General features: G+C 44.7%; 2 pseudogenes; both read left to right on the forward strand.

Annotated features, from left to right (window-relative positions):
- The first annotated feature begins 22,256 nt into the window (after positions 1-22,256).
- Positions 22,257-24,414, forward strand: LOC129084561 (DNA (cytosine-5)-methyltransferase 3A-like; annotated as a pseudogene).
- An 82-nt stretch (positions 24,415-24,496) lies between these two features.
- On the forward strand, positions 24,497-27,989 carry LOC129085087 (eukaryotic translation initiation factor 2 subunit 3-like; annotated as a pseudogene).
- The last annotated feature ends 3 nt before the right edge of the window (positions 27,990-27,992 follow it).

The following is a 27,992-nucleotide window of genomic DNA, read 5'->3' on the forward strand; positions in this document are numbered from 1 at the left end:
CATCTATCTGCTCTTGATCTTGGACAATGGTGCTTCTGGTTCTTGGGCCTTTTGACTTGGACTGAATTATATTACTGGCTTTCCTGGTTCTCCAGCTTGCGAGTGGCAGATCATGGGACTTGTCAGTCTCCATAATTGCATGAGCCAATTCCTATAATAAATCTTGTCATATATCTCCGTATATCCTATTGATTCTCTTTCTTTGGAGAATGTTTACTAATACACATTCCATCTCTTTCCAAGTCCCTTCTACCTAGCATTAAAAGCACTTCATAATCTGCCTTCAACTTGCTTCTCCAACCTTATCTGTTGACCCCATTTTTGAATGATATTAATAACAGCAAAGTAGATAATATTTATTAAGTATTTGTTATGAGCTTGGTACTATGGTAATATATCTGTATATTTTATCTAATTTTATCCACCCAAAAACTCCATGGGAAGATACTGTTATTATTACCATTTACAGCTGAGGCAACTATGTTATAGGATAATTTTCTAAAAAGTAAAATAATGACATACAAATATGTAGTGAACATATATCAAAGATTTTATTTAATTCACTAATAAAGGAGGAAGCCTGCAATTTGTTAAAAACCAACTGAAAGAAGAATCTGAAGAGCAGATATTTATAGGCTATCAGGAATGCTGAAATGAATTTGCCAATAGGTACAAAACTGATTAATATCCTATAGGTATGAAAATGTAATATTTGGAATCATCTTTTCGACGGGGCAGAAACCAATTTTATCTCACTGGACAAAGTTCATCTGCATTTCTATGGAAAAAAGTCATTTGCATTAATGTCAGTTTTTCCAATCTACAAAGCTATAATTGAGTCTAGTCAAATACAATCGACGGTTATGTTGAACACATTGATTATCTTCTTGGTATATCTAAAAATAAGATGTTGAAGTCCTAATGAGAGTCTTTAGAAAAAACTTTTTTTTATAAAGTTAGGAAATGTCAAAGGCACAGATCCCTGCAGAGACCCTGGACAAAGCCCAGAATTCAAATCTGTTGAAAAAGCATTCAGGAATCTTTTGCTCCTTTCAAAGTCTTTCACAAATTTTCCCGTACAGACTGGGTCTTAGAGTTCTTTTATTCCTCAGCATCTAGCACAATACCTAGTGCATATTAGGTGTTTAATCGGTGTGGGCTGGTTGATTGATGAGAACTACTGAATGGTAGATTATAAAGTGTGTGGGATATTGAAAACCATGAACATACATTTTGCATCTTTTTCATCAAGAAGTAGTCTTATTTTCTTACTCCTTGAATCTGGAAATGCCTTGTGACTTGCTTTGGCCAATACATATGTCAGAAGTGACAGTGTGTGGCTTCTGGAGCCTAGACTTCCAGAGGCCCTGCTGCTTCCACTTTCACTCTCTTGGGACCTGCTATTACCAAGTATGAAACTTAGGTTATTCTGCTGGAGAGCCACGTGGAGGAGAACCTAAGCATCCTGGCTGACAGCTCCAGCCATCCACCCTGGTTGTGAATGAGGCCATCCTGGACCAGGATGGTCCAGGTGACTGCAGCTACATGAACAAATTCAAGTGAGACCAGCAGAAGAACTGCCCATTTGAAGGCTGCATGTTTATGAGTAAATGGTTAGTGTTTTAAGCCTCTAAGCCTTGGGGTGTTTGCTATGCAGTGATGGATAAACTAATACAGTACTGTCTGTGCAGTGATAGACTGTCATCCAGAGGAGTGGGACAAGTGTTTCTTTGGGGATATAGGCTGCCCCTCATAACTGAATTTCCTGGCCCAGCTGTCCTGCACCCTAGCTGGCAGGGATGCCTGTGGTACTCTTTGGAGGAAGTTTTACTACCTGGGTATGTGGTTTGGCCTCAAACCTTTTGGTGTTCATGCAGCCCCTTTGATAGGCTCATTATCTGCACTGAGCTAGGCACTTGTAGATAAGTAGACCCAACCCTCTTTAAAAGAAGGGAGGCAGTGAACAAGTAAGACTCTTCGAGGAAGTTTACACCTGAACACAGGTATGTGTGCTCAAAGTACAAAGTTAACCCTTTCATAATATTTTCCCTTTCCTTCCTTGAATCTGTATGATACGTTTCAGACATCTTTCTGCTTAGCTTGTTTGAGTCCCAACATAGATATCTTTCTACTTAGCCTGAGTCCCAACCTAGTGAGTTAAAAGGACAGATGGGGAAACCAAGAGATTTGTCCAACACCACACAAACATCTCAGGCTTTCTGCTATAGTACCTAGTGGCCTAGTGCTAGGTACTGCCCCACGCAGGTGCCATGTGCAGCCCTTTTTTCCCCAAGAATCTTCAGTCCAAGATGCAAACCCAAGATATACACATGAACTCAGGATTATTGTCAGGAGGGCAGTATGGTGTCCAGGAAAAGATCTAGTTCAGTCTGTTAGCTCCATCAGCTGTGTGATCTCAGGTAGTCACTCAACCTCTAAGTCTCAGTGTCCTCAGTGAGATTAAAATTATATCTACTTATACGTTTAAAAATGTGTATGCCCTGGCTGGTGTGGTTCAGTGGATTGAGTGCCGGCCTGCAAACTAAAAGACTGCTGGTTCGATTCCAGGCAGGGCCCATGCCTGGGTTGCTGGCCAGGTCCCCAGTTGGGGGTGTGCAAGAGGCAACCAATCAATGTTTCTCTCACACATCGATGTTTCTCTCCCTCACTTTCTCTCCCTCCCCCTCTCCTTGAATATGAATAAAATCTTAAAAAAAAAATTAATGTGTAAATAATGATTGCATCTGGAGTGAGGTATGGGGCCTGGGCATCTGGGCTAGGAGGAAGACTTACTTTTCATTGTATATCTTTTGTACTATTCAACTTTATAATAGTGATGATTAACTTTGCATGTTAATTGGGTTAAGAGATACCTAAGTAGCTGGTGAAACATTATTTCTGGGTGTGTCTGTGAGGGTGTTTCTGGAAGGTGAACATTTGAATCAGTAGACTGAGTCACAATCGTCCTCACCACTGCAGGTGGGCATCATCCATGCTGTTGAAGGCCTACATATAACAGAGAAGCAAAGGAAGGGCAAATTCACCCTCTCTTCTTGAGCTGAAGCACCCATCTTCTCCTGCCCCCAGACATGGGCGCTCCTGATTCTTGGGCCTTTGGATTCAGACCAGGACTTAGAGCCTTAGGTACTGATTTCCAGGCCTTGGACTTGGACTGAATTATACAAATGGCTTCCCTGGTTCTCCAGCTTGCAGACGGCAGATCATGGGACTCTTTGGCCTCCGTAATTATGTGAACCCATTCCCTGACTAAATCTATACATGCTATTGGTTCTGTTTCTCTGGAGAACCCTGACGCAGTAATCATAGGGCAAAGATTATTCATTCAAAAGCAATACTAATTAACCAAGAAATAAGTGATAAATCCATAATAATTCTAATAAATATATCTAAAAAAATAAAATTCATCTTTCTCCACTGGTATACCTAGAATATTTGACACTTCTACCTCAAAAGGACAAAATTATTTTTAGAAAGAATAATTACTTTCTTGATTCACTTTTCAGCTGTAGAACAATTAACAATTTAAAGATATTATTTAACTTAAAAGATATTATTCAAAACCTGTAAAACATTTCATGTATGAACTAAAATTTGCATTGCCAAGCAAAAATATTATACTTGCACTTTCCATTGTCATTATTTTAAATTTCAAACAAATGAAAATTCTAACTGTCCTCATAGAATGGCAGAATTGGAGTAACTCCTGTTCGTTTTAGAATCACTGTGTGTGTAGTTGCGTATTTCTCATCTAGTGTTTAAAGCCAGGAATATGTACTATCACAATAGCTGGCTGGGTGAGTGCTTGGACAATTCTGAACTGTTACAGACTTTTCTCAGAATGAATGAGTATAGTGGAAAACACTGGGTATTCGCTCCATATAGAATACTATGTTTATTAAAAGATAAGTAATGAAAGTATATTAATTTGAAGCTTCCCCATTTATTATTAAAACCCAGCAGTAATTACAGCAATTGTTTACAACTCATACCAACAAAAGATGTTCTCATGGGGTATTTTATCACTGACCTTGTTTAGAATTGCCCACGCCTGAAGATAATAAAAACAGACCTTTAATCAGTTTTACTGATAGTTTTTAAGTTCCCTACAGAAAATGTACTCCCACAGTCCTGACTTTCTTCCAAGGTCCTTGTTAAAGATCAAATGGGATAATACTTTCAGGAGTCTCAAATTCAAATGTTGTCAGGGTTCAGAGAGGCAAACATGGGAAGTGGTGTAAGTCACAGTTACAGGGAGTGGTACAGATTGCAAAGACCAAGGAGCGCATGCCCTGGCTAAGGGCATTCATGTTCAATGTTCCTGTTTGGGATATATCCATGGGGTGGGCTGAGAGCTTGTGTAACTTGACCAATAAACAATTCAAACTTAGGTCTGGGCTGAATCCAAAGCTCTTTCCACTATGCCATTTGGCCTTGATGTAAACCCCAGTTTCCTCTTCCATAACATGGGGCCACTAATATCTACTTATTTTGGGAAGCTTAGGAACAAATTAGTTCAAATTCTAAGCACAGTACCTGGCACACAGTAAGCACTCAAAGAGTGACTGGTAGCTCCATATAAAACTGTTGTTAACTGCAAAACATTATACAAATATTAGGTATTATTATAAAGGACCTAAACAGCAGGGTAAAAATATCACCTTACTTTGAAACTAAATTATAGATGGATACTGACTTATATCCAATGTAAGAAAAGAGTAAGAATCATGGAAGCCCCGGGGAAGCTGAGAGCTGAGGTGGGTGGGAGTTAGATGAGGAGTCTACTTCCCCCAGTGCTTACAGAGGGGAGAGTTGAGAAAGGAAGAGGACTGTCATGATTGGAAATGTGGCTCTGCATCAGGGTAAGAAGGGTGAGTGGGTCTATCTCCGGGGTCCTCACAGGTTAACAGGGTAACAGGCCTTCCACAGGAGCATTTACAATTCACATTACTTTAAAAATGGCCCCAGGGATGTTTGTTGCAGTTCACTTTATGACATCAGAAAAGTAAAAGTAATGTAAATGTCCAAAACGAGGGGCCTGGTTAAATAAGTTACGCTATATTCGTGCGTTAAAGGAATATTACTGAATTCTTAAAAATAGTATTATTAGAATCTGTGTAGACAAGGAAAGAAATTCCCATTATATGTGTTCTGTGGGAAGAGGAGATTACAAAACAATGGATACAATTCAATCTCACTTTGGTGAGACAGAAACAGGTGCATGTTGAAATATCTTGAAGAACATACATCAAGGTGTTAACAATGGTTATCTCTAGGTGGTGATATTCTGCAGGTTTTAAACATTTTATTATTTCTGCTCATCTGTGTTGTCTAATTATCAACAATTTACATACCCTGCTGTTATAGTAAGGACAAACAGCAACACTTCTTTTTAAAAGGGTGGTGAGAGTCAGATGGGCAAAGATGAAACATTGTGTTAATAGGATTGAGCTAATCTGGAAAAGCACCCAGTAGGAGTGCTTTTCCTACTGACTTTCTGTGCAGGGTGAAGGAGTGTGAGAGGTGTGGTGTGTATGGGGAGGACCATAATGGGGAAGGACCAGGAAAGTTGGGATAGTTTGGGTACTAAGGAGATGTCACAGCTTGGGGGGCCCCACTTCTGACATTCATACTGTCATTCCTTGACTGCTGGACCATAGTCCTGTGCCTTTATCCACACCTCTAGCATGGCTCTCCAGAATGATCTTCAAATATGGGATAAAGCCCTGGGTGGGCCTTTAGTCCCCTATAATGTTGCATGCACTCCAAGAGATCGTGAGTCTCTGAACTCTGTCCACTGGGAACATTGGAAGGAAATTGGAGGCGAATGCAGTTGGAGAAGCCAACTATTAGCAGCTTTGGCTAGATGGTAGTGCTGTAAGGCGGAAAATCAAGGCACAGCATAGCCGTGCTGGGTTAGGCAGGAACAGGCGCCTGCACACAGAAGGCCACCAGGGGGCAGAGGAAGATTAAGAGTGGTGTTGCTTTCTTAGTGCCAGCTGGAGAGTCAACACCATCAGCTGCCATTCAGTAAAACGGAATATTATACCAATGAAGTCCGAGAAACAAAACAATAACTCAAACAGGTGCAGAACTTGAAACTAAATGTTAAAGGGGCAGCTCAAAGTACATCTCCAGGCTCATCCCTCAGCCCTTCCTTGCTTGCTCTAAGCCTCAGCCTCTCACCATGTCTTTTCCTTCCCTCCCTCTGTCCTCCCTTCCTTCTCCCATATTCACTGAACATCTTCTGGGTATCAAAGCATTTAGCCAGAACCTGGGAAGGTAAGGGAAAGATCCCTGTGAATGAGAAGGGAGGGAGCTAAGTGAGGGGCAATGTGTGTGTGGAGTGGATGTATCAAGCCTGACTGGTAAAGAGGACCACATTCCCAAGTCCTGGGGATGGAAAACTGGCTGGTTAGAAGAATCAGGGGAAGCCCAGTGGGGCTGCAGACCGGTCAACAGGGAGGAGACTGGAAAAGCTGGGGCTGGAGAGAGTCAGGAGCCTGACCATGAAGTTTGGGCATTTCCAAAACCGTGGAAGGATTCTGAATAGGTCAGAGACATGGTGAGGATATAGTACACAGTAATAAGAGGGTCTTGGACCCAGACCAAGAAACATCAATGTTTATAGGTCAGCTAGAAACATTGTTGTTTATAGATTAGATAAAAGAAGTGAACTGGGGAAGAGATTGAGAAGGTATATCTTGAGGAAAACCTAAAGTGTGGTGTCAAGGGGGCCAGGGAGAGAGTGTTTCAAGGAGGGAGCCTTCGGCTGTTGGAAGCTGAGAGGTGGTGTAGGAGTCTCTGGGAACTACTAGCGCAGTTTCCCTGTGACAATGGGAGCCCAAGCCTGCCTGGAATGGGCTGAGGAATTGACAGGGATAAAGAAAGGGAGACCCTGTGAAAAGGGACAGATTGCTCAGGGAATTTGCTTCTGGGGAAGGTGGCCCAGAGAACTTGTTTGAACATGGGCAATACAAGTTTGAATGCTAACAGGAAGCACCTAGCAAAGTGAGAGAGAAATCTGATGTAGGAGAAAGAGGAAGGTCAACTTATGGTGTCCAGTTCTTTGCTCCGGCTTTTCCCTCTGCCTGAGATGCTCACCTTGTATGAATCCTTTAAGGACCAGCTCAGATGTCATTTCCTCTGGGACATCTACAAGACAAAACTCTGTCTCTACTCACTCACAGCATGTTTCTAGCTGGATCCTAAACTTCTATCACATATTGTTGAGAACAGGGACTCACACAGAAGTGTCTGTACTGTGTCTGGCATATATATTGGCTTGGCCAAAAAGTCTGTATGATTCTTTCCATAAAATATAAGACACATTTTTCATATTCTCCAATAACATTATTGATTTGAATATTTTGAGTATGTTGACTATCTCCCATGTGGTATTATGCTGATTGTTCTCGATTAATGTCTCGATTTGATCTGATTGCTATCAACTTCAACTGGTCTACCTGACCATGGAGCGTCATTCAGGAAGAAATCTACAGCATGAAACTTTGAAAACTACTTTTGACATGTTTGATCAGTAGCAGCACAGTCTCCATACACTGCACAAATATTTTTTGGGGGTTTCAGTTGCATTTTTACCTTTCTTGAAATAATAAAGCATAATTGCTAAAATGGGCTTATTTTCTTCCATCTTTAATATTAAAACAGCTATAAAAAATTCACCAATTTTGATAATTTTTTTTAAGTGCATGCTGATATAACAGCTGTCATAAATCTAACAAAATTGTTTCAAATGAAGTTAAAGACAACTAAGCGGTACTAGATCCATGTTACGGAAAAAAACAAATGAACTTTTTGGCCAACCCAATAGTAGACCCTAATAAGTAATTCTGAATGGACAGCTGGGTAGATGAGTGGAAGAAGTGGATATGAAATGTCAGCATAGTTGATATCATGGTGGTAGAGTAAGGACAATGGCGGGGGGGGGGGGTGGTGGCAGACTGAAAGAAAATCGGCTATTTCTTTTAGGGGTGATCTCTAATTTGTTTTTTCCCCTGCAGGAGTAGAGTCCTGACAGTTCCCAGACCCTCTTCCATTATCTGCCAAGCGAACTAGCTTAAAAGATCAACCCAATGTAGACAAAGAAACAAAAATGCAGACAGAGCCCCTATTCCCATCAGCCCATCCACACAGCAAGCCCAGAGGTCAGAGGTGAGGGGAGCAGGACTGGGCTAGAGGTCAGGAGAGGCATTGGATTCCTTTCTCCCTGCACGTAGCAGGGATCCTCAGGTATTTCCTAATTAGGATGAGAAGAAGCAGCTGGGACTTCTGGAATGTAAATATCAGATAAGATTAGGACAACTCTTTTGCAGAGCTTCCATTTTCTTCCAGGATGAACATCACATTCTTTCCCAGGAACTAGTTTCAGTCCTCTTTAGTCCCTGCAGTTTATCCTCCTCCCAGGCAGGAACTTGCCTCCCTTATTCTTTCTGTGTTCCCTCCCTTAGCCTCCAGATTTGGGTCTCTCTTTGCATCCCTTATGTCTCCTTCATTTTTTACAGGGCCTGGGCTTCTGAGCCTGGAGGGAAGCCTCTGATTTTAATCATTACATGGACATCTCAGGTTCTGGGTGGGGGTTATTGACTCCTGCTATGGTCTTCTCTGCTCTGTCCCTTCTAGGATGGTAGAGCAGGTGCTACGAATGGACCAATACCATGTCCATTCAATAATCAAAGCCATTGACATAGGGGACCAGGCACCCTGTGTACTAAAAAAACAACTTCAGTTGTGTGGGTGTCCAGAGAAGGAGAGGGCATCAGCAGTGGGTGCTAGTTAGAGTTATGGGGAAGGCTTCAGGGAGGAGGTATCATTATGCCAAGCCTTGAGGAAAGTGTGTGATGGAGGAGATAGAGGAGTAGGGGTAAATAGAGGAATGGGCAGGAGGCAGTTTGGGAAATGTTGTTAGAGATCAGTTCAGGTGGAGCAGAGGGTTTTCAAAAGGAAGAGATTGGAGTGTTAAGTAGGGAGACAAATATGGGGGTGGTAGGAGAGATGGAATCCAGGAACAAAGAAAGCAGATTTTATACTTTCAACAATGAGAAGACATCAGAGGTGCTTATAGTGAAGGTGGGGGAGTGGTGATTAGGGGACAGATGTGGATTTAAAGGTAATTCTGGAAGCAAAGTGTAGATTGGTGTTCATGGTAGAGAAGTGAGGGTCCCATGCTCTCTTGTCACTGTTGCCACTGTCCCAGCAGGCCCAGAAGTACCTTGAGGGAAGTTCCAGGATGGGCGGGACTGAGGGCGCAGGAGAGACATTGTCCCTTATCTCCCAGGCTGGGATTCTTGGACCTTGTGTCTACACCTGGCCAGGGGTTTTGTCCACAGTGGAACTTAGACCTCAAAGCCTTCCCTGCCTTCCAGATAGCAGAGGACAAGATGAACTGTTCTGTTTCCAGGGAAGAACTCGGTTCGTAGAGTGCCACCTGCCTTCTTCATGCTGTCACCTCGGCCCAGCCAAGGAAGGTGGGAGTGGGGAATGGAGGAGCAGAGGCCAGAAGTTCAAAAGCAAAGGGGATGGTTTAGAATGAACTCATTGGATCTGTGGGGACATCCCAGAAGCTCAGCTCACTCACAAGTGGCGCCCCAGAGTATCTCCTTTCTCTTTTTGTGACCCCCAGACTCAGGCCTCAGTGACCTCCATCCCTCCCCTCTCTTCCTCTTCTGCCCCAGAAGCCAGGGTAGGGGTGGGAAAGAGCCCCCTGGACTGTATGAGAGCCCCCATGCTGATTCCTGGGGTCTGGGAGAATGTCTCAGAGGGCGGGGGATGGAGGCAATGGCCTTCCTAGGACTGTTCTTGTGGGGGTGTTGGCTGAGCTTTTTGACTTCTGTCCCGTGATCTCTCTTTAGGAATCTGGGACTGGGCCATTTGAAGCTGCTATTACAGAAAGGGAAATAACGTTTAACAGGAGGGCTAGGATTCCAGACCTTTGAGTCTTGATTCATCCCCACCACCTGCGTCCAGGGGCGGGCCACTTCCCTTCTTTCGTGTCCTCCTCCCCTCACCCACCCCACCTCTCTTTCAGGACAGGGCTGGAGGTGTGGCAGCTGCCGCCAGGCTCACTTCTGAGCTCGGTGCAGGAATGCTGTCTGCAGGCCCTTGGTGTGGAGGTGTGGAGGTGTCACCTGGCCCCTACCAGAGGCTCGGGAACCAGAGATGCTATATATACAGGCAGGATCTGGCACAAATAATATCCTTTTTTTAATTATAAAAATCTTTTATGACAAAATCATAAGCATGTAGTTCTGTAACATAACAATATCACACCCAAGCACACCATATAACATTTTAGGTGAAATGTTCCAATTTAAAGTATAAATTATCACACCCATATTACTATCCTACCAACCACACTCAAGCAGGCCTTACTGCTGCCAGACCCTGTATATACATATTTGACATGATTCCAAATGTGGGGACAGAGGAGGTATTTTCATGATTAAATCAGTGTCCCCACTTCCATGATCCCTAGGTCCCCTCCAAAAATAGCCCCTGCGCTACTTCTGGAGAGGGAAGTACTCATGGACTAAAGGCAGATGACTCTTCAAGCCCTTACTCATGGTGCCCCCAACACCACTCCATGCCCCCATCCTCTGCCCGTCTACTTTCCACTCCTCCTTACTTATCAATGTGGTGCCCGCCACCTCCAGGAAGCCCCTTCTCCTGCCTGTCCTCTTTCTCTATAACCCACAGTGTACCTCTCCTCTCTGGCGACAAAGCATGGCTCACTCTGCTGGACCTTGGTCCCTCATGGTTTCTTGCGGACAGGCCAGCCTTTTGTTTGCCCAGCTCCACTTTGCACTCCTCAAGGGCAGGGGCTGCATCTCCCACTGGAGAGGGGTGAGGACACGAACTGCTTCATTAACCCCTGCTACCCTTGTCACCACTATTCCTCCCTCTACACTGAATATATACTGCTCTTTGGTGTATAGTTTGCATTTTGTGTTTTATGTGCACAGATGACTGTAAGTTCCCCTTCCTTACTATCCAGGCAGCCAGGGGGATATTTCTGCTCTTCACACAGTATCCCGGGCCCCGACACCTCCTTGAAGAATGGGATTTCCTGCCTTGCTGTCTTCTAGACCTGTGCCAAGGATGGAATTAGATGAATTGCCACTTGGTAAGCTGGCAAATGCTCTGCAAACACTAGGCCTCTCTTGAGGTTCAGCTTATGGAATCCTGACCCTTGGATGGGCCGGAACCACATGGCTGTCTGCTCTGACTCCCTGCACAATTCTCATTCCTCAGACTGCCTCTCGGGGATGAGGAGGAGGCTGTAGGACAACATTTTAGAAAGTCCTTCATTTCAGCAGAAATCTGCTTCTTGTGGCTTCCACACTTTGGTCTGGTTATACCCCTGGAGTCGCAAAGATGAGGTCTAATTTCTTTTCTCCTAAATGATAGTCCTTCAGATATTTGGCCTCACAGAGAGTGGAAGGGAACTGAGAAGAGATTGAAGCCTAAACCTACATTTTGTTTATGAAGAAAACGGCCCAGAATGGAAAGGATGGTGTTATGTTTGCATAGTGAGTCAGCCTGACCCAGCCTAGGTCTCCTGACGCCGCCCAGTGCACATTTCTTACCTCCCAAGCTTCTTTTTCTCCAGACCAAACTCTCCCCTCCTCTGAAATCTTACTTTAACCTACTCAGTCCAATTTACTTCTACTTGTCTGTGCCCGTTCTATTTTTCCCCTTGAGTTCACCCTGTAATTTAAGCATTGTCTTGCCCCCAGGAGCCTAGCATAGTACAGGGTGGTCAAGAAGCATTTACTGGATGAAGGAACAATCAAAGTAGCCGACACCAACTGAGTTCCTAAGTGTACTACACACTTCATTTCCTTTCATTCCCACCCAGTGCTTTATTTAAATGTTGAAAGAAAACAAGTGAGGGGATGCGTGTGTAGACTGGCTCCTGGGCAGCTGGTATACCCCTGCACTGCTCTTGTTAAAGTGCTGCAACGCTACACTTGTGTTCCATTTGGTAAATAATCACTGCCTGAGCTGTCCAAGTCCCCTCACTCCATCGTGTCTTCCTGGGAGCCTTTCCTGCCATTAGCTCTAAGGAGCACGCATTCGAGCTTGAAATCCTTTTGCTGTAGACTTAAGCCTGGGTTTATGCTCTAAGTCCTCAATCCTTACACCCCATCCTTGGGTCCAGATGACTGTTGGGATTCAGAATCTTGTAGATTTCAGAAAGGACGCATAGTGCATATAACTTATAAGGAAAACCACAGTGGGATTTGAAGTGGCACCTGGAATCACGGAATTAGCGTTAAAATTTCTGCAGTGAACTGTGTCAATATTCACTCTAAGTGGGATACATGAAAACTATGATTTCATGTATGTGAATTACAAAGAACTTTTGGTCTTTAGAGCTTTCTGGAGTTTGAAATTGTTGGATAAAAGACTGAAAAATATGCTACTGCCTTTTAAGAATGGGAGCCTGAACAAGCCAGAGAACTTGCTGGGAAGGGCTGCGGTGGGGAGATAGACGCCTGGGAGTGGATAGCACATTGAGAGACAGCTTCAGGGGACCCCAGGAAGGCTTTGATCTGAGCAGGACCGTGACTGTCCAGCTATCCTTAGCCCAGCCAACACAGGGCCCTGATAACTCTAAGGAACGAGTGTAGCTGGGCCTCGCGCCAGACAGGGCTCAAGGCAGCGCCAAGGCAGGCAGCAGGCAGCAGGACTTTGAAACCCAGGCTGGGCAGAAAGGTGTTCTGCAGGCAGAATGTCACTTCCTTTTTAGGCCCAGGCCTTGGAGCAGTTAGAGGGTTGGCATTCCAGACAGTAGCAGCAGGGATAGGCCTTCAGTTGGTGTGTTTGGCCCAGCTCAGCCCCACCTATGCCCCTGCCATTCCTGCCAGCTTAAGGTTATCTCCCTGGTAATGTACTACCTGAGGCTTCTTGCCATTTGAGCACTCATACTCTCTTGTCACTGCTACAGCCAAGAGCAGGCTCAGATTCTCTGGGGCCCTATTCACTCAAGGAACATGTGTTTATTGAGTACCTACTATGTGCCAGGCCTGCAGTTGTGCCTTGGGGACTTTGTTCTCATTATTCGCTCATGTGGAATGCACACTTCTCCCACTTCACAAGCCTTAGTGTAATGGGGCACAACCAGGCCCCCCCCCCCCCGCCAAAGGGTATTTTGTAACGGGGTCCAGAGACTGGGGTGCACCAAAGCTAATCAGGAAGGTTTAAAAGACTTAATACAGAATGTAGCTGAGGGAGAGAGGGAGAGATGGGGGCCTGCAGGAGAGACTGAGGGACACAGACTCTGGGGAATGACCATGGTCAGACTCTGGTGTGAAGACCATGGGGGAAGAAAGAGGGGAGAAAGGACTCTTGCTAGTGGGCCAGGAGAAGGTGCCACATGGTTATGGATTAAGAGCTGGAGATCGCAGCAACGCAGTAGATGGTGCTGAGACCCGCGAGAGGCCTGCCTAGCTGAGCCCCGGACTTCTGGTCTTTTTCTTCTGAAGGACGGTACCCCTGACTGGCCTGACTGGCCTAACTGGGCAAAGGGGGGAAGGCAGGATGGTGTATGTCCTGCTGGTTGTTTTAAGGGGATTTTGAGGTTTAAGGGTGACATTTAGCCATTAATCAAACCTGTAAAACTTTTGAATAAATAGTTCCTTTCCTTTTCACCAAACTCTGCCATTCAGAGCCATAATTCCAAGGGTGGCGTGCAAAGGACCCACAACCAAGGGGTCCCGGGGAAGGAGGGTGTCGTTTCGGTAATAGCATCTGGGCAACCCCCCCCCCCGGGGTTTTTTTTGTTTGGTAACACTAGCATGTCCCAGGTGACACTTCTGCTATGACTCATGATTGCCATCCTTGCTCCAAACTCTGGTAGCATTTACTGCCCTGCCATTCTTTGGCTCTAAATCCACTTTGTGACCTTTCTTGTATCCTTGTCTTATGTTTTGTTGCTTGAAGTTTTATTTCAACGTTCTGTGTTTGGAATCAGTTAGGGCTAGCTGCTCCTCCTTCCTTGAACATGTGTGGAATGCAGGGATGACCCCTTCAAAGGTGCCCTTCAAAGATGAGGTAAAATGGTGCCTGGGGTCTGTAAATATTTGCACTGAGCATTCCTGAATGACAGCAAGATTTACAGTTTAACAATCTTTCCATTACAGAGGCTGTTTAAGTGACTGAGGGAGGCTGCAGTAATTTCCGTACCTGGAACATTAAAAAAAAATGGTAGCAACTACCTCACATGAGCTTACTATTCATTCCGCATACTTTAATATTCACTCAATACCTTTTGTAACACTCAGGTCTTTCTTCTGGCTAGAATGACTTAGGAGCCTGCTGGAAATCTCCTGGGACTTCTTAAAGTTGTGAGGGTTGTGAAGTGGGGTCACAGACTGAGGAAGTTCAGCCATTCTCCCTCCAGGTTCTATTTCTTGGTACAAAAAGGAGCTGCAAAAGAAGAAAGATGCCTGCTAACGGCTTAAAAGATCCCTGTACTCTCCTTCCTCCTTTCCTTTAGTGTTCTGTATACAGAGCCCCATCCTGGTAGGTTATTTGCTCATGTATTTGTTTATTCATTCACTCCTTCATCTGCAGCTAATGAGCGCTATTAAATTTAGGATTTTTTCTTGCCAGAATTAAACCACTAGTAGCGTGAAACTGACCACAGTGGGAATATTTACACCCTGGAAATTGGCAAGTGCCACAAGCCAGGGGACTTAATTTTGTTTCAATCCCTCTCCCAATCACCTGCCTCTGTTTAATGATGATTTAACATGTGCTGGAACTGTGCTAAGCCCCAGAGGTACAAAAGTGAACAAAACAACCTGGTCTCCACCCACAAGGAGCTTATAGTCTAGCACAGCACTGTCCAATATGGTAGCCATTGCCCCTTGCCACTACTGTAGCTATTTAAGTTTAAATTAATTAAAATTAAATATAGTAAAAAATTCATCTCCTCAGTCATGCTAGCTGTATTTGAAGTGCTCAATAGCCACTTGTGGTCAGTGGCTACCATAGTGGACAGCACAGATGTAGTCTATATTCCATTACTACAGAAAGTCCTATTGTTCTATTGGATACTCTGCATAGGCAGGAGAAGGAGGAAGAGGAATGGACAAAGTAAATGAGTCATACATGCAGATTCAGACTAGACCTTCAAACTGATAGAACCAAGTGCTCTAGACTGTGACTTTTAAACTTTTTTGATTAAAATCCATATATATATATATATAAATTTATATACATGACAGATCAATCTATCTCTAACAAGTTTAATTAAACAGTATAACAGTGATATTCACCCCTACCACATAGGAGGCAGTCTGGTCTAGTTTATTCTACCACGTTCTATTTATTTTATTATATATTTATATGCTGGTTAGTCAACTCTTCTGCAAAAAATCCTGCTTTAGACATTAGTAGGGTGGAGCAGGCTGATGAGGGTAGAGAATAGAAGAGTGATGAGATGAGGAAGGCTTCCTGGAACAGATTGCAGTGGCTTCTAGAAGGAAGAGAGAAAGGAACGGTGTAAGTCTGGCAAAGGGAACTAACTTGGGGAAAGTCATGGGCCACAGGGGCTGAAATTCACTCCCCACCCCTGGGTGGCATCGAAGCCTTTGCCTCCCCTATTCCTCCTACCTTTGGTTTCCTAGCCCTTTTATCTGGCCTTGAGTGTAAATCATTAACTCCAGCAGTAGACTCCAAGGACTCAAACACAGGCAAGTGTGGGAAGGGCCTTGAGGAAGCTCAACAGTGTAAATGAATGTCTTTACATTGCTGAGGGGGTGGGTGATGGAGAAAGGTCAGCCAGTTTAGTCCCTGCTGCCTGCGGCAGCTCTGGGGAGAACTGTGTGTGCTCTAGGCCTGGGACAATGGAATGCCTTAGAATCTCCAGAATTTTACCTTAAGTTCCTGCAGCTACAGAACCAGTCATTTTACCATTTTTTTAACAGGAGAAAAATTTACTGTATATCAATATGTGCATATTCTCAACTTATTTTTAATTGTTTCTTATCAGAAACTGAGTGAATACAAAATGATAATTATACCATGTGCATAAGGTATGATGAATTATAATAAAATTGACAACCATGCGGCCAACAGCCAGGATACGAAATACTGTTTTTGCCAGTTTTGAGGTTATCATTCCCTTGTTTTTCCTTGTAGTTTGTCATTTATTTTGACATTTTCAATCCGGTTTAATTTTAAATGTTTTGAGTTGATACAAACAGAATCACTGAATTCTACAGCAACTTTATTTTTTTCACTCAATATTATTTTCTGAGATGCATCCAACTTGATGTGTGTATGTAGAAATATTTTATTCTTTTCTGCTGCTATATAATGCTACATTATTATTACTTAAAAAAATAAGAAAACGTGGCTGTAAAATCTCATACATCTTCAGTATTTGTTGTTGAAGAGAATATGTCTTCATTTCCATTTTAAGCCTTTGATTCAACTTTATGTTTCCATTTTCTCACCGTGTGAGTAGGAGGGCTGCACTCTACATGACCATTCAGATACAGGCCCCTTGTCTCCTGTGGCTCTATTGTCCATGTTCTAGAAATTCTTTCCATCTTGCCAATGAATGGAGAAAAAGCAGTGGATCCATTTCATCATATTCTGACCAGGGCCTTTGAGAGAAACATACTCCCAAGACGTGAGGATCACAGTAATTCGAAGTCCTTGAGATGTTCCTGTGTAGAATACTCTTCCCCACTCATCCCCTAGCAGACAGGGCCAAGACCACCAGTGGAGCAAAGTCCTACACCACGCTGGGGGTTCCCTCTACACAGATTAGGAGAATAATTACCACTCACATATGAAACCTTATGAGGAGGGAGTTCTGTGTAACTCTAGTGATCAGAGCTGGGTCTAGAAGGTCAGAATGAGGCAGATTTTAGCCTAGTAGGAGAAATAATGTTCTAATAACTACAGTGCCCACTTGGCATTATCTTACAGTCACTTGAAGTCTTCACAGAGGCCAGATGTCAGGAAAGCTATCAAGAAGTTTCCTAACCTGAGAGGCCAAATTTGAACCACTCGTTCATTCCACACAGATTTATTGACCATTATATTATATATACTGTACTAGGTGGGAGGGCTGGGAAGACAGCCATCGAGTGAGTTGGAAGGCCCCCTATAATTTCAGGGTTATAGAATGTGTGGAACTATATGGAACTCCATGACTCACTTCCACTTGCATTTTTTCAGGTGATTGTCCCAACCCTTAAAATAGGGAAGGTCAGGCCAGCGTCTTCCACCTATACATGTGTGCTCAAAAAAGGAGTATGTTTATTTCACTCATGAAAAAATGAGGCCCAGAGGGTGGCTGACTCAGAGTCACGGGGTAGTGAGTGAAAGGGCTGCGACAAGGATTCAGATGTTCGAGCTTCTCAGTTTTTCTCATTCTGGTGTGTGACTCAGACCAGGTGAGGCCAGAATATCTCTTTCCTTACCTCCTTTCACCAAGGGGAGAAGCACCTGGGCCAAGGAGAGGGGACTGGCTTCTCATTCCTGTGGACCAGCGAGCATAACCAAATTGTGACAGGACTTCTGGAGGGGGAGGGGGGGGAAGGGGCAGTTATGAAACTGGGGAAGAGGACAACTGAATTCTGGTGCGTAAGCACTTATAACGACACCAAGCCTTATATATCACTTAGTGTGGGCCAGAAAGGGTCCTAAAAACTTCGCATGTGTTAATTCATTTAATCCTCCCAACAACCCCAAAAGCACGCCTTATTTTTAGCTCTATTTTAGGAACAAGGAAACTAAGGCACCGATAGATAAAGAACCTGCCTACAGTCACCCAGCTAGTGAGTGGCTCCTCAGGGATTTGAGCAGGGGCAGTCCAGCTCAACGTCTGCCTCGCAGAGGCGCAGGCCTGGCCACTCCTGGGTCTAAGGCTTGTCCTCACTCGCCATCTCCTGCAGCAGGCACCTGGCCAACCCACTCCCCTGGCACCTGCTGTACCCTCCAACATGATCAGGAAGTCTGAGGCCTCCTCCACGGTCACATTCCTCGTAGGCAGGGCTGAGGGGCGAAGAGGAACTGAAGAACATAAAGAAGCTTTGTGTCGGGGTGAGACTCTCCTTAAAGCCACAGCCATGGTGGGAACGGCACGGGGTGGGGGAGGAACCAAGAGAAGATGCCAAAGTACTGGAGCACGGGGCGCGGTGCAAGGTTGGCTCAGCCAGAGCTGGAACGGGCAGGAAGCGGGACCCTGGGTCCCGAAAATTCTTACAGACCGCGCCCCCCCCCCCGCCCGCCCCGTCCCCAACGCCCGCCCCCCCGCCCGCCCCGTCCCCAGAGCTGGGGAAGCTGCTCCCGGCCCTGGGCTGTCCGGCGCCTCGGCTCATTTCTCGAGCCAAACGTATGGGGAAACCTAATTTCTGCCCGCTCTCCATTTTACGCGGCCTCTTCACATCCTCAGCTCTGACAATGCGCCAAAGGGAGCTGCAGCCCTCCGACCCCGCGCGTCTCCGTGCGACCCCGTGGAGGTGGCGGCTGGCATTTGGGTGTCCCTATAGCCCTGAGGGCTCAGGCCCTATGCTGGACGGCCGCCCCACCCCTCTCCCCACCCCCGCCCTATGCTGGCACCCCACTAGCTGCAAAAGTCTCCTGGGGCAAGTCCTCTGGGAACCTGCAACCTCCTTCCAGTCTCCTAAAGTAAGGAGAGCGCTTTCCTAGCATAACACTCAGGAGGAGAAATTCCAGGGTGTGTATGTGTATATAAGTTTAGGTAAGAGTTGAATATTAAAACCATGAATTTTTTTGGAGAAAATAAATGCGAAACATTTTACACACCCATTTTTTAAAAAAAGTAAATTTTTTTTGAGATCATTGTAGACTTTCATTTGTAAGAAATAACAGAGAGACTTTTGTGTATCCTTTACTCAGTTTCCCTCAATGGTAATATCATAAAACTATAGCACTATATCACAGACAAGATATTAACATCGATAGTATAAAAATAGAAAACATTTCCATCATCACAAGGATTCCTGGTGGTGTCCTTGTATGGCCACAACTACCTCTCTCTGGCCCTATCTCCTCTTTAACCCCTGGGCAATCACTAAACTGTTCTTCATTTCAATAATTTTATTTCAAGAATGTTATCGAAGGCTTTTGGTCAAGATGGCGAGGTAGGTAGACATGGCTTGCCTCTTTGCACAACCACATCAAAATTACAACTAAAATATAGAAAAACCATCACTCAGGAACAGCAGAAATTGAGTTGAATGTAAGTCTGACAACTATGGAATTAAAGAAACCACATCTATCCAGACTGGTAGGAGGGGTGTGGACAAGGAACAGGCTGGTCCCACACCCACATGGGTGAAAAGTTGGGAGGGGTATCTCAGAAGTCAAGAGTTCCAGCCTCACACCAGGCCCTCCAGCCGAGGGTTCCAGTGCCAGGAAGGTGAGTTAGTGAGGACCTCAGCAGCGCAAAAACCAGCGGGGATTGAATTGGTGGGAGAAACTGCTGGAGCCCTAAGCAGTTCCCCTCAAAGAACCCACTCATGGACTCACCTACTCAGACTCACACCCTCTGGGCTTCAACACCAGGGTAGCAGCTTGAAGGGAACCAGTGGTATAGAGGGAAAGACTGAAGTATCTGGCATCGGGGCAAGCAGAGGCCATTGTCGCTTTGCTGAGCTCTCCCCACCATGGAGCCTGTTGGCTGGTACCATGTCTAAGACTCTAGCAAACTGGCTAACACTGTGTGATCCACCTTGGGGATCCACAGAGGCTCTACCATACCCAACCTATGGGCTCCCCCAAGCTGCTTTTCCATAAGAATGGTCTTGGCTCATAAATCTTATCAAGCAAGCAATGGCTGGCTTCAGTGAGCTCTAGCAGCAGCTAGATTAGAGTCACAGCTTGGCTTCACCTGGGAATCTCCAAGCCTAGCATAAGCAGCAGCCATCTCAGATTGCTTTACAGCTCGGGCAAAACACTGATTGGGGCTGATCTTGGCCAGCACCACCTGGGAAACCTCAGGGCACATGTACCCAGAGGACAGCTACAGATCACATGGGAGCATCACCACCCTGTCCTGCACAGCTGATCCTCCATAGAGGGTGGTCAGTAGTCACAGCTAATCCTTGCAGCTGACTGACCTGGGCATACCCCTTCCATCGACCTGCCAACAGCAACTAAAGCTCAACTACACGAGGAGGGTATACTCAGCCCACACCAAGGATGCATCTTAAGTACCCAGCTTGGGTGATAGGGGAGGCTGTGCCACTGGACTCTACAGGACACCTACTACAGTAGACCACACTAACAAGACACAGAGCCAAAACAGCTCTACCTAACACATAGAAACAAACACAGGGAGGCTGCCAAAACAAGAAGACAAAGAAACATGGCCCAAATGAAAGAACAGATGAAAATCCCAGAAAAAGAGCTAAATGAAATGGAGATAAGCATTGGAGAGCGGGCAGGAACCAAGAGAAGATGCCAAAGTACTGGAGCATGGGGCGTGGTGCAAGGTTGGCTCAGCCAGAGCCAGAACGGGCAGGAAGCGGGACCCTGGGTCCCCAAAATTCTCCTTACAGAGCCCCCCTCCCCACCCCCAGAGCTGAAGAAGCTGCTCCCGGCCCTGGGCCCTGAGAGAGCACAACCGGGAAGTCCCAGTGTGCACAAGAGAGCGAGGCTGGTGTAGGAGGTGTGGCAAAAGTGTCAGAACATCGAAGACATTTGTATCTCTTGTGGGAGCCTCCATGTCACTCTGGGACACCCTCTCTCCATCTGAGAAATGTGCCAAAACTGCAAGAACCACTTCCTGGGGTGTGCTAGGAGTGCAGATGCAGAGTTCAAAACACTGGTCATAAGGATGCTCAAGGAAGTTAGTGAGGACCTCAGCAGCATAAAAAAGACCCATTCAGAAACAAAGGATACACTAATTGAAATAAAGAACAATTTACAAGGAAACAACAGCAGAGTGGGTAAAGCCAAGAATCGAATCAATGATTTGGAACATAAGGAACCAAAAAACAATCATGCAGAACAACAAGAAGAAAAAAAGAATAAAAAAAAATGAGCATAGTATAAACAGCTTCTGGGACAGCTTTAAGAGGTCTAGCATTTGCCTCATAGGGATGCCAGAAGGAGAAGAGAAAGAGCAAGACATTGGAAAGCTATCTGAACAAATAGTGAAAGAAAACTAATTTGGTGAAGGAAACAGACATGCAAGTCCAGGAAGTGCAGAGTCCCAATTATGGTGGATGCAAAGAGGACCACTCCAAGACACATCAATATTAAAAGGCCAAATGTTAAAGATAACAAGAGACTCTTAAAGGCAAGAAAAAAGAAGTTAGTTATTGGAAGGTTGCCAGATGGGAGGGTGGAGGGGGAGAATGGGTAAAGAGGAGAATGGGTATTAAGAAGTACAAACAAGTAGTTATGGAATAGCCATGGGAATATAAAGTACAGTATAAGAAATGGAGTAGCCAAAGAACTTATATGCATGAACCATTGACATGAACAATGGTGGGGAGATTGCCTGAGAGAGTTGGGGGGGGCTAGGTGGAGCGGGGCAAAGGGGAAAAAAATCAGGACAGCTGTAATAGCATAATCAATAAAATATAATTAAAAAGCAATGTTATATAAATAAATGAAATCATATGGTATGTAATCTTTTGGGATTGGCTTTTCTCACTTAGCATAATTGCTTGGAGATTCATCCAGGCTATTGTTGCATGTATCAATAGTTCATTCCTTTTTATTGCTGAGTAATATTCTACTGCATGGGTGTACCCCAATTTAAGCATTTACTTGTTGAAGGACATCTGGTTGTTTCTAGTTTTTAGCTATTAAGAATAAAATTGCTGCCCTGGCTGGTGTGGCTCAGTGGATTGAGTGCCAGCCTGTGAACTGAAAGGTTGCTGATTTGATTCCCAGTCAGGGTACATGCCTGGATTGTGGGCCAGGTCCCCAGCTGCAGGCGAGCCAATCAATGCTTCTCTTACATGTTGTCATCATTGGTGTTTCCCTCCCTTTCTCCTTCCCTTCTCCTCTCTCTAAAAATATATAAATCATTTTCTTTAAAGAATAAAATTGTTTTTCCAGTACAAGTTCTTGTGTGAACATATTTTTATTTCGTAAGTAAATAATTCAGGATAAACTTCCAGGAGTGCAGTTGCTGGATTCTATGTTTAGATTTTTAAGGAACTGCAAACCTGAGCCCGACCACAGAGGGGCTGCACCTGGCCTCATGGGCTGAGAAGAAAGCCAAGGTGATTGCAGTAATGAATGCTATGGAAGAAACCCAGGGGCCCGGGGAGTCTCAGAAGGTGGAGGAGGCCAGCTCTCCTGCAGTGCGGCAGCCCACTGACCCACTGACACTGAGGATAAAGATACCATCAAAGCAGCTGACAAAGAAACAGAGTATAAGAATGGCTGGGGCGTTGGTACTGGGGAGCTGGTGTGAGGAAAACTGCAAGGCTTCTCTTTGTGTCTTGATAGATGAAAGGCTGAAGTCCAGCAGCTGAAGGCACCTGCTGGGTCATGTGGTTTGGAGACAGCAAATCTTCAGTCATGTGTGTTGAGAGGTTGATGCCCCTGAGCTCCTTCTGAAGTGCTCTCCACCAGGCCACCTACAACAAGCAGCCCGTGTACTACAAAGCCATCTCTGAAGTACCACAGGTGGCCAGGAGCTGTGCACAGGAAAGCTGTTCCCAGAGTTCCCATGACAACAATGAGAGTCACACTGCAAAGGCCCTGGAGGTGAAGAACAAATAGATGATCAAATGGGCCTTTGGAGGGTCCCAGGTCTCTGTCCCCAAAGGCCTGGAGACACGAGGAGAGAAGGACCTCTGCGAAGAAGTTTTCACAGTCCTGACTGGTTTGGCTCAGTTGGTTGGGCATTGTTCCATGAAGCGAAGGTCGCTGATTCAATTCCTGGTCAGGGCCCTGGTTGTGAGTCCCCGGTCGGGGTGTGTACAAGAGGCAACCAATTGATGTTCCTCTCTCCTTTCAGTGTTTCTTACCCTCTCTATCTCCCTCCCTTTCCCTCCTTCTAATCTTTAAAAAAAAAAAAAAAAGTTTACAGAGACATGTGGGTTGGCCCTGAGGCAGCTGCCTATGCACAACCCCCACCAACAAGAAGGCCCTGAGAGAGCGCAACCGGGAAGTCCCAGTGTGCACAAGAGAGCGAGGCTGGTATAGGAGGTGTGGCAAAAGTGTCAGAACATCGAAGACATTTGCATCTCTTGTGGGAGCCTCCATGTGACTCTGGAACACCCTCTCTCCATCTGAGAAACGTGCCAAAACTGCAAGAACCACTTCCTGGAGTGTGCTACCAGTACGATGACCTTAGCTATCTGTCCTAATGCACCATCTGCTATGGGGGGCATGAAGTGCTAGTGTGGGAACAACAACTGCTGCAAGTGCTTTTTCTGGAGTGTGGGGATCCCCTAGTGGGGTCAGGGATGCCCAGGAAGCCATTAAGGAAGAGCTGTGGAACTGCTATGTGTTCAGACAGGGGCACCTACGTGCTGCTGCAGCACAGGACAACTGGCTCTCTCGGCTGCAGATGTTCTTCACCAGTAACCATCACCAGGAATATGACCCTTCAAAGGTTTACCCACCTGTGCCAGCTGAGAAGAAGAAGCGCATCTGATGGAATTGCTTCAGGGCTTCTAGTGCTGAAGGATTCAGACCTTCAGGTGGATTGCTACATCACCTTGGAGGTGAGCGGGGACTCCATCATGGGGACTCCATCATGGAGCGGGCATGGTGCAACACCAGGGGGAGATCATATATGTTGGGGACATCCACAGCATATCCAGAAGTGGGGCCCATTTGATCTGGTGATTGGGAGCAGTTGTGCAATGATCTGTCCATCATCAATCCTGTCCTCAAGGGACTCTATAAGGGCACTGGTTGGCTCTTCTTTGAGCTCTACCATCTTGTGCATGATGCACGGCCCAAGGAGGGCGATGACCACCCCTTCTTCTGTCTCTTTTGGAATGTGGTGGTCATGGATGTTAGTGACATCTTGTGATTTTCTCGAGTCTGACCCTGTGAAGATTGATGCCAAAGAAGTGCCAGCTGCACACAGGGCGCACTACTTCTGGGGGAACCTTCCTGGTATGAAGAGGCCGTTGGCTGCAGGAATGGCTGGAGCATGGCAGAACAGCCAAATTCAGCACCTAGGGACCATGGCTACCAGGCAGAAACCAGCATTTCCCCGTCTTCATGAATGAGGAGGACATTTTATGGTGCGCTGAAATGGAAAGGATGTTTGGTTTTCCTGTCTCTTATACTGATGTCTCCAATATGAACCTCTATGCAAGGCAGAGACTGCCGGGTGGTTCGTGGAGCGTGCCGGTCATCCACCACCTCTTTGCTCCGCTAAAGGAATATTTTGCTTGTGTGTAAGGGACATGAAGGCAAACTGAGGTAGTGACACAAAGTTAAACAAACAGACAAGAAATACAAAACATAACAAAATGCCAAGAACATGAGGATGGAGAGAAGTATCAGCACCCAGAAGAGAAAAGGGATTTTTTTTTCTTTTATTTATTCTAGAGAAAGGGAAAAGGAGAGAGAAAATCATCGGTGTGAGAGAGAAACATTAATCGGTTGCCTCTTGCTCAAGCCCTGACCGGGGACCAAACCCACAACCTAGGCATGTGCCCTGACCAGGAATCAAACCCATGACATTTCAGTTTGTGGGATGACGCTCCAACCAACTGAACCACACCGGCCAGAGCGAGAAAAAGGAATTTAAAACAAACCACAAAGGCAGAGGGCTTGTCCTTTCATGAAGGGTTGGACATCATCTACTGACTTTTCAGTGTTAATCTTCAGACTAACTTAAAAACAAAACCGAGTCCCTCAACTCCATTTTTTGGTCAAACCTCTTGTTTTCTACTCTTTTCAGAGGGGTTTTTGTTTGTTTGAGTTATTGTTTCTTGCTGTGACTGAAACAAGAGGGTTTATTTCAGCAAAAATCAGTAACAAAAAATAGTAATAATATCTTGCAGAAGAAAGATAAGAGAGAAGGTAAAAAGGAAATTCTATAGAAATCTATATGTCAGTATTGGGCTGTTTTTTAAAACTATATATCTTTTTTTGTTGTTATCTCTAGCCTGGTCAGATAGAAACACAAGCAGGGGACAGAAAATAGACACTCAGGAGGCAGAATTCCCTCTCAGCCACTGAGCTGTCTTTTTAGCACCGTTCCTGGTCTTGCAAAACAGAACCAAACCAGCAACAGGCAGATGAAGACACCACACAAGAAGACCCTTTTATATAGTATTTTAGGTGCCCACCACACAGGAAACCTTGAAGAAAATCAGTGTTTAGAAGCTGCTGTTACCTCTTGTTTACAGTATTGTAAACATATACATATTGGATTGGCTAAAATTTTTATTTGTTTCTTTCTGTTAGATGGCTCTCGTAGTACTTAGTTGTCTTTAACTTCATTCAAAACAATTTTGTTAGATAGTGTTGTGATAGCTGCTGTATCAGCGTGCATTTAAAAGAAACTTATCAAAAGTGATGAATTTTTGTGTAGCCATTTTAATGTTGAAGTTGGAGGAAAATATGCAACATTTTTGGCATGTTAGGCTTTATTATTTCAATAAAGGTAAAACTGCAACTGAAACGCAAAAAAAGATTTGTGCAGTGTATGGAGAAGGTGCTGTGACTGATCAAACGTGTCAAAAGTTGTTTGTGAAGTTTCATGCTGGAGCTTTCTCCCTGGATGATGCTGCACAGTTGGGTAGAACAGTTGAAATTGATAGAGATCAAATTGAGGCATTAATTGAGAACAATCAACATAACACCACATGGGAGATAGTTGACATACTCAAAATATCCAAATCAATAAAATTATTGGTGAAAATGAAAAATGAAAAAGTCCTTTATTTTAAGGAAAAAACTGAACGGACTTTTTGGCCAACCCAGTATATGGTAGATATGAGCTGATATTGGTACTTTGTGTCTTCTTTCTTTTTAAATTTGTCAGTCTTGCTAGAGGTTTGTTGATTCTGTTTTTTCAAAGAAATAGTTGTTTCATTGAAAAATCAAAGATGACTTTCATAGATTGCCCACTTATTTTAGAACTAGAGCACTAAGATCAGGTAATTGCTGCCAAAGATTCCTGTGGGTTCAGGCCATTCTGATGATTTCTCGGACCCTGCTGATTTTGAAGGTGACCACGCCCCTCTTGCCTCTGGTGGTCACTTGCTGCCTCCTGGCCTCTGCCATGCTGGGATCCCATCCTTGCTCTCAAAGCCCATTTCTATGGTAACACTTCCATCTTCCTCCCTGAGCATGAAGATAAAAATCAGCACAACACTGTTTAAGAAAATGTCTGTCTGGGCAAGGCGGTGGGGACAAGGCTGGAGTGGCTGCGTGGAAGCCACATCTTTCTCGCCAGGATCTCACCATCTTAGATGTTACCTAATTGATGCCACTTTCACACAAAGTTATCCACAGACAAGCCCCAATTAATATAGGTACAACTGGTCGTGTAGCTCATAGGAAACCCCAGTTGTAAAAGCAATTTCTGGAGTTCAAACGGTCAGGTTCAAAAATGAACTAGGAAGAAATATTACAATCAAGCTTGGATGTGCTAATGCTAAGATTTATAAACTTGATGACCCACACTGTCCTTAGCTAGAATGATCCTGTGGAAGTAGTACTTCCGGACATTCCTACACTTCCTACGGACTTTCCAGGGACCAAAGGGAACTTCAGATTATTCAGACATGTTTCCTTTGTTGATTGTCCTGGCCACGGTAGTTTGATGGCTACTGTGCTGAACGGTGCAGCAGTGACGGCTGCAGCTCTCCTGTTGATAGCTGATAATGAGTCTTGTCCTCAGCCTCAGACTTCTGAACCCCTGGCTGCTATAGAAATCATGAAAGTGAAGCATTGTTTGATTCTACAAAATAAAATGAGTTTGGTATAAGAAAGTCAAGCTAGCCCTGACCAGTGCGGCTCAGTTGGTTGGGCATCGTCCTGCAAACTGAAAGGTTGCTGGTTTGACTCCTGGTTGCAGGCCAGGTCTCTGGTTGGGGGCTTGAGGGCATTCAAAAGGCAACTGATCAGTGTTTCTCTCACACATCAATGTTTCTTTCCCTTTCTTTTCCCCTCCCTTCCCCTCTCTCTAAAAATAAATAAATAATGTTTTTAAAAAAAGAAAAGAAAGAAAGAAAGAAAGCCAAGGTAAAGAACAGTATAAACAGATCCTTGCCTTTGTACGAGGTAAAGTAGCAGAAGGAGTTCCTATTATTCCAATTTCTGCTCAGCTAAAATACAACATTGCATCTGTGAGTTCACAGTAAAGAGAAGTCTAGTACCCACAAGTGACTTTACTTTAGAATCCTGACTTATTGCTATTAGAAACTTTGAAGTCCACAAACCTGGCTGTGAGGTTCATGATCTTAAGGGGAGAGTGGCTGGCGGTGGTATTCTAAAAGGTGTGTTAGAGGTGTGCCGGGAGAGGGAAGTCAGACCTGGTATTTTTCCAAAAATAGTGAAGGGAAACTCATATGTAAACTGATCTTTTCCAAAATGGTATCACTGTTTGTGGAACATAATGATCTTCAGTGTGCTGCTTCAGGAGGCCTTACTGGAATAGGAACCGAAACAGACCCCACTTTTTGCCTGGCTGACAGAATGGTGGGGTAGGTTCTTGGTGCAGTTGGAGCTTTATCTGAGATCTTCGCAGAACTGGAAAGCTCCTACTTCTTTCTTAGATGGCTTCTAGGTGTAGGCACTGAAGGAGACAAGAAAGCAGAAATGGTGCAAAAGTTATCTAAGAATGAAGTGCTCATGGTGAACATATGATTCCTGTTGACTGGAGGAAGAGTTAGTGCAGTCGAAGCCAATTTGTGCAAAATCATTTTGGTTAATCGTGTGTGCACAGAAATAGGAGAAAAAATGTCCTTAGTTGAAGAGTTGAGAAACACTGGTGTTTAACTGGTTGGGGTAAAATGTAAGAA

The sequence above is a fragment of the Pteronotus mesoamericanus genome, unplaced genomic scaffold (assembly GCF_021234165.1).
Source record: "Pteronotus mesoamericanus isolate MK-2021 breed Mesoamerican mustached bat unplaced genomic scaffold, CSHL_Meso_final scaffold_21, whole genome shotgun sequence".
Classification (NCBI taxonomy): domain Eukaryota; kingdom Metazoa; phylum Chordata; class Mammalia; order Chiroptera; family Mormoopidae; genus Pteronotus; species Pteronotus mesoamericanus.